The sequence below is a fragment of the Melanaphis sacchari genome, unplaced genomic scaffold, assembly GCF_002803265.2.
Source record: "Melanaphis sacchari strain LSU unplaced genomic scaffold, SCAv2.0 Contig7_pilon_pilon, whole genome shotgun sequence".
Lineage (NCBI taxonomy): Eukaryota > Metazoa > Arthropoda > Insecta > Hemiptera > Aphididae > Melanaphis > Melanaphis sacchari.
In genome coordinates, this window is record NW_020271560.1 from 5,503,037 (window position 1) to 5,509,880 (window position 6,844).

Below are 6,844 nucleotides of genomic sequence, written 5' to 3' on the forward strand. Positions count from 1 at the left end.
AATTTACCTTCCAATAAATAATTAATGATTCATTAAAAGTTAAGAAGTAAGAAACAGCAATTTTTTGTGACACATTTACATGAACATGATAGTTACATATAGATAAATAATTTTTTCCTAGCCATAACATTTAATATTGTAATTATATAAATGTTTCACTAATTCATTTTTTTTTTTTAGTGTAATTTAATGTTTGCATGCTATGTGAATATAATATGAGCTATTGAAGTTCTACGTTACTGAAATATAACTAAGGTTAATAGTCTAATGCTTTCCATTTTTAAAATTTGAATGATTCTGTTTATTTACACATTATGAGTTGATATTTTCACATATACGTATATTTAAGTTTTATAATATTTAATAAAATACAATCTTTATAGATATTTTTAAATTTTATGATATTATTAGTTCTGTAATAACTACCATATCGGTTATCTTAGAACTTATAAGCCCTTATTAATTAATGATTTAAACTGGTTGCAATTTGGCATAATTCTTTTATTAGTTTCATTAAAGTACGAATGCGTAAATAACTTATTGGAATTTTTTTCAATAATATAAATAAATTAAATTTTATTTTTATATAAGTATATTATCGTATATTATAGATTCAAAATAGTATGGCAAAAAAGTAGAAATTCTCGATACTTCAAGTATCTGTGTTTATACATTTTTATTATTAAGGATATCTATTTCACGTAATTTGCATTTTTCATTAAATGTAGAAGTTTCTGATTCATTGTCTACATATACACATTCGACATTATATAATGGTATGTTATTTTTTTTAATTGGAACGAACTTTATTCATCAATTATTTGATCAAGACGCAGTAAAAATTCAAAAGGTTTATTTCTATTAAATTAATTGATTCCACTTTTTACAGCGAACGTTAACATAACTTGACTTAAAAATTAAATCAAAATAGATTGAAATACATTTGAACCTATAAAAACACAGCGTAAGGAAGAATCTAAGATGGGAAAGTATAACTGATTCGAGAACAAAAAAATATAACCGTGAGAATGCAATTTGTTCTTTAAGTCTTTGTACACGATAATAATATGTAGAGGTCACGAATATAATTTATTCAAGTGATTATTAAAAAAAAAAAAAAATAATAATTTAGAATTATACTAGAAATATAAATTTATTTATTTTACTTCACATAAAATTTAAAGCAATTACTTAAAATTGTATTTTTTTCTAATTCGATTAATAAAATTTATTAAACATTTGTGTTAATATTCAACAATTGTTTTGGATGTTCTGGTATCCTACATGCCATATTTGCTACTTTTTTTTATTTTTTGTGTATTATAAAAATTCCACATAATTTATATATATATATATATTACTAAATTGAAATCTACTTGAGATAATACAAAATTATTTTTTATAGTTCACCAATTTTTTAATTTATTAATTTATTTTACAATTGAGATGCAAATTAAGATTTTTTATTTTATTGTTTATTTGCGTTAAACCCAGTAGCGCAGAAGTCATTAAAATATCTATGACAAATTTCTATGCATTAATATACCTACCACCGATCTTAATCCATCAGAGGTACATTTTATCACAAAAATCTTAGATAATATTATCTTTTTTAACTTCAATTTCCTATTTACAACTAATTATTAGTAACTTTTCGAGTTTCTTTTGAAATATGATAATTCGAAATCTTTTTATACCAATTTCAGACCCTAGATGTATATGCACACATTCACTTAAATTAACTATGAAATTGTCACAATTGAATCATAAGATCAGTTGGTTTTTTATAATATAATATTTTAATTTTTAAGCTAGTTATTTCAAATTGTAACATTTTACATAATTACTAAAAACAAGCTTAAGAACTAAGCTAATATCATAAAAAAAGTTTATTTACTTTTACATTAAGGCAACAGCATGAAATTGTTTCTACTGAACTGGACGTAAACTATGTTTTTAAAACAAAAATATGTTTATCTTTTAAATAATTATTAATTGAATACAAATAATTTACATTTGGTTTTGAATTTTGTAATCAATGGTTTATACATTTAATTAAATTTTAATAAATAGTTATAGTTATACTTAAGTTTTTTAGTATAACTCAAATAAATATATCTAGACAGAATTTCCTAAAACGTCAAACACTTAAGATCTTTATATACCTACTTACCTACCTACATTTATGAGTAAGGTTAACATTAAGTAAGGTTTTTTAGATCTTGGGTGGTCATCATTCAAACCCTAATTTTTATTTTTATACTCATATCTAATGTATCATTTTAGAGTAAAGTATAGTATTATAATTATAGAGTAGTAAATTGTCTTTTTTTGTATTAAAGTGATAAATTGACTATTTGATTTTTTCCAAATGTTTGTAATTTTACGAAATACAATAAAAATTAATTTATATTGTTGTACCAATGGTTCTAATCCTTCCAATAATAAATAATATTATATAAATGGAACTTTAAAACTATTAATTCAAATATGAAATAATCAAGACAATGGACAAACTTTTTAACCAGTAACCTTGGTGAAATAAATCATAAAATGTAACTATTTGTTTGAAGTCTGAATGTTATAGATTACATTTGGCTAGTCTACTACTTGAATTAAATTTATAACATGTATTAAATTACATATAAGCACTAGGTAGTTTCAAAGCACTGACATTCATTACACGTAATTCTTATAAGTGTCTGTGTATTCAAGATATTATTAAATAATTCATAATATGAAACTCAAAAATGAATTTAAAACTTTTTTTATGAGTTTTTATAAAAATAATGTAGTTATTTATGATTCAAAAATATTAAGTAGTTTATTTTTACCCATAATGACTGACAATAGTTCAAGAGTCAACTCTCTAATATTTTATAACATAACGATATAACTTAATAGCATATACAGTTTCTTGTACCTACTCCATTATTTCATAATAAATATATAAGCAACCCACACCCTCTTATTCTTATACACATTTTCAAAAAATGTGTAACTTATTTTCATATTTCAAGGACTTAAAATATAATCATTTTCATTAATCATACTCTTTTGTGTGAGTTATAAAACTAAATATTGTAATATGATTTAGAGATCGTTGTATTATGATTACCTATAAATCTGTTAAACGTGGATACCTACGTCTATAGCGCCTTATTAAAAACGATGGGGATAAATGGAACACAATATTTTTTTTGAAATTATTTGTACATGCTTGTTTGTCAGCGCTGGACACTGGCGCCATAGTTCATAAAATTTTTGGGACTGAATAAAATAAATATTATTTTTTTTTTGTACACATAAGGCGCCAAGAAACCGTAGGAGACTAGCACTATGGGAGATACCATTTTCTAGATGACGCCTGTAGGTATACCACACAGGATAAATAAGAACATATTCCAGTAGAGCCACATACATCAGTCGGCGTATCAAGTAACAACAATTATCCATGGCTTGAAGATGTACATATAATAATAATCATGCATTCATGCTGCCCTGTTATTATTTCGAATATCGTGCATACCTAACTAAGATTCCAATTCATCTTCCATATTCTACTTATATACAAGTTGTTCAAATTTCACGATTGTGAATTTATAATGATGAATGATGATTAATGATGTGTCATTAAAATTATTCTTATTTTCAGCGCTTCAGGTTTATTAGTTCTATATTATATTTCAAGGTACCTGTATTATTATTTTGTTTGAAAATCTGATTTATAAATAATATAATGATGATTTCCTGTTATATTAAATTTATTTTAAAAAGACTAAGAAATAATATTTTATTTATGTCAATGTTGTTTCATAGTGAACAAAATAACATTTATAATTTTACTCGCATTATTTGAACAATTAATTGTAATCAATTGATATGAATAAAATCGTAAAGATAATCGTACGGATATTCGTGAATTAATAATAAAAAAAAATGTTACTTCAGTGTTCTACGAAACTTTTGTAATGTTTATTTATATTAGAATGAAAGTGACATGATGTTCAGACATATAGTGTAAAAAGTGTTCTGATAAACTAAATGTTTAAAAACTGATCAGGAAATCAGGCATAAGGCCTCGGTCATATGTTGACATACTTATAAGTCGCGGTCGGCACCCTCGGGTACCATTTACTTGTTTATTAAAATAATAATAACACTAATAATAGACAAGGCATGGCACCTACAGCCTACGGGTTTTATTCAGCCCAACGCATAAAATACGTTTGTCTTTGGTTACCTATCTCTTTACATACAAATGGATGGTGCTATAGTGGTTTCTAGGTATGTGCATGCGTGCATGTGTATGTGTGCGTGTGTGTGTGTAATGTGTACAGTTTACACAGTACCTAGAAGACTGAAGAGAACCTCTTTAGTAGTTTCTATTTGAAATGAAAATCGATATGGGTTTATGAATAGGTATAATGTCTTCTTTTTGTTTGTTGTTAAATAGTAAATAATATATATTATCCAGAACTAGAGCGGAAAATTGTATTATTTTCAGTACTGCTAAATAAAAAGGAAATCATTTAAACATTAAAATACTACCTTTTAGTTTAAGTATAACTACCATCATGTTTAAAATTAATATCCACATATTCTTATGTTTTTGTTTGCAGGGTGCAATTAATCAATGTATTTCCTGTTATTTTAAAAATTAGTAATTAATTTTAGATTAAAGGAACATTAACAAACGTATGACAAATAATAAAACTATAATGCATTTTTAGGATTGAAAATATTTTTCTATTTAAATCATACTTGTCATTGATTAAAATTGTATTGTTATTAACTTAACCTAACAATTATTTTTAACATAATATTAAATTAGGTTTTTTATAATACATCACAAATAAATAAAATAAATATTATTGTATAATAAATAACCCTCCCCAATATAAATTTTTTAATTCAAACTAACATATTTTAATTTATTCAATGCCTACAATTTTATGTCGGACGGATGACGATTAAATAGTTATAATATCTGTATAAGTAGGTATATAAATATGTGTTATTTCAATCTTGATATACTATGACCACGGCTGTTGAATTGTAGATAATTAGTGATTATCAACAGTCGTAGATATTTTTTAACAAGTTATCGGCTGAACATTGATAAAAAAATTGAAAAAAAACTTTATATGAGGGTTATATTTATTGAGCTGAGCATCCGTCTTACAAGCGCATGACATATTGGAATTTATGTTAAGCATTTATTTTAATTATTATAGTTTTGTTAATTTTAATATAACTAATAAATACTATTAGAGTGAATTTAAAGTAATTGTCAAATTTAAAAGTAACTAACTAAATTATCTGAGTTTTCTCAGAGTTATTTTTTTAAATTATTTAATTTTAAAGCTAGTTTTAGTAGTTTAGATATTAAACAAAAACTATAAGCAATTAGTATAGTAGATGATTTCTGTTATTTTTTTTACATAGAAACCAACCCCTATAGTTGATATGAAACTATGATCGTATAATAAGGTTCCGAGCGTTAAAGTTTCTCATGATAAAATATAATGAGTACATTAATTCATCGTTGAATCATCACTCATAGCCCTCATAGTACTATAGCAGGTATATATTCGTCACGATATAAATATTTTGAAATACGTAATAAATTCTAGATACAGTATGACGTGCAGGAGGTACATATATATATATATATATTATATATATATTTATATTTTACAATAAGCACATAGAATGTAAACATGCAATAAACACTGAAGTTGTTTGATTTTTGTCTTCGATCGTCTGCATTAAAATATAGCGTGATAAGTGTAGGAAACATCAATATCGATGAGTGTCGAATCTAAATGCTCACGTCATACATCATGCTGTGTAGTGTGCACACCGCGTTGGCGTGTGTATAAATTAATATCGCCGTAAAGAATAAAATTGCGAAAGAACGGTTCAAGTATAACAATATTATAAGCAAAATAAATGTGCTCTGCAGTCTATATGGACGTGTTTGAACTGCCGATGGAAGTCGATAAACTTATACTTGCATCATATTATATTTATAGAATGTCTACCCAACGCGAATAATATTATTATACGTATACTACATGTATTATGTTATATCTGCAGCCGTGCACGCGGTGGTCTCCCCTTTTTTAGTCACTCGCACGTGACCGACCAGCTTCTTCCGGCCAAAGCTGCTTGGCGCATATATCGTATGCGTATAACCCCGGGTACGCGTAACCCTCCCCCTCCCGGTCGAATTCTACTCAGCTTCTCTGCACGTTTCGCCACAGCTACAAATACGTTTTCCACCAATGATTAGATGTCGCCGGGTCGACCGACGACAAAGGGTATCATAATACGCACAAGGAAAGGCAAAAGAACAACGTCTGTGTCGGTTATTTTTGAATTTTATCTTTTTACCTTTTCGTCGATATAGCCACCGTTGCGTAATGCACCTGTTCGAATCCTCTGGGAGTTGCAGTTATCGAGTATTATCCATGACGTTACTGGTAGCACAAACCTATACGACACACACTCGCGACAGCACACACATTCGAGTTTACCCGAGGTAAATGATAGGGAGAGAGCGAGAGATTAAAAACGGTATGATTTTACAAAAATTATTCGAATTCCTAACGGGCGTCAAACACACGAAAAGACGATTACAAAACAATCGACTGGAACGCGTACAAACCGAATGAATGTTACCGGCAGACTGACACGACGGCGGCGGCGTCGTACGGCACCAGTGCACCACCGATGTCCACCACCACCACCACCACCGTCACTAAACACAACTTCTACTACTACTGCTACTTCTACTACTACTACTACTACTACTACTACTACTACTACTACTACTACT

General features: G+C 27.3%; 1 protein-coding gene across 2 annotated transcripts in view; it reads right to left on the bottom strand.

Moving 5' to 3' along the window:
• The window catches only part of LOC112601626 (cadherin-99C), a 56,123-nt gene extending 49,423 nt beyond the window's left edge, over positions 1-6,700 (bottom strand). For both annotated transcript variants that reach the window (XM_025349335.1, XM_025349334.1), the window contains exon 1: positions 6,400-6,700. The gene's annotated coding sequence lies outside the window, so the exon portion shown is untranslated. The remainder of the gene's footprint in view (positions 1-6,399) is intronic.
• Between the last annotated feature and the right edge of the window lie 144 nt (positions 6,701-6,844).